Here is a 1,193-nt window from a genome sequence, read left to right as displayed (position 1 = left end):
TGCATGGCAAGCGGAGGGTTAGTGGCAGCACAATGGCTATGATGGGCAAGAAGGAGGGTGCAGGGGCATGCAAAATGGACCATGGAGGATAGAAGGGAGGGTCAGGACCTGGGCACAGACAAGAGAGTTCAGGGGAAGGGGCCTCACAACAGACCGGGTGGGGCAGGCAGGAGGAGCAGTTGCAGCACAACAGACCGGGGAGGGCAGAAGGGTGTGGCAGTAAAATGGACCATGGAGGACAGGAGGAAGGGGAATGGCATGTGGACAGGCAGGGTGGAGGTGGCAGGGACAGGTTACAGTCATCTGACAATGCTATGCAGGTGGGAGGGGAGTGGCAGCTCAACAGAACACTCAGAGTAGATAGGAGTGGCAGGTACATGGAACATGGTGGGCAAAAAGGATGGAGCAGGGGCATGCACAAAGACATCGGAGGGCAGGGGGAAGGAGAATAGGGGCAGCAAGCTAAGCACAGAGGCTAAGCAGGAGGTCAATGATGGGCCATAGAATTGGGCAATGGAGGGCAGGAGGAGTGGACTGGTACATCATGCTAAATGGAGGGCAGTGGCAGCACATCAGACCATGCATGGCAGGAGGAGGAGGCTAGTCCATGGATTCAGACAACAGAGGATAGGGAGGAGGTGGATGGGGCAGCAAGCTAACTGTTCAGAGAAGGTGGGTATTAGGAACTTTATTGTTTTTAAAATGTGTGTCTGTGCGAGGTACTTAAAATATGAACAAGTATGCAGCATAATCTCACTTTTATTCAGGAAGAAGAGGACGTTTGTGACTGTGACTCCGGGCTCACTTGGCAGAAACACCCCCTGACCCTCCACCCCCCATCGCAAAATGTAATGCCAGTGAAAAGGGTAGGTGGACACAGTGTTATATAGAACATAGTACTGAGAGCACGATTGAAAATGAAAAGATATAGTATATGGTATAAACTATGCACCAAAAAGTGTGATATAAGATGAACCGGGGCGTGAAATATAATATGCAATACATTGTGCGCAATGACAGATTCATTGGAGAGCGCGAGATAGCACAGGCACTAGCGCGTGCTATGCGATATGCGCCTTGGAGTGTAATATGCACAGGGCAGTGTTGTGTAACCTAACTAGTCTCTAAAGTTGTAATATAAAATATGTGCTGGGGAGTGTAACGTTGCATATGCACTGTGACAAAGATATGGA

Source organism: Triturus cristatus, chromosome 3_2 (genome assembly GCF_964204655.1).
Source record: "Triturus cristatus chromosome 3_2, aTriCri1.1, whole genome shotgun sequence".
In the NCBI taxonomy this organism is placed as follows: Eukaryota; Metazoa; Chordata; class Amphibia; order Caudata; family Salamandridae; genus Triturus; species Triturus cristatus.
This window is presented reverse-complemented; position numbering follows the sequence as displayed.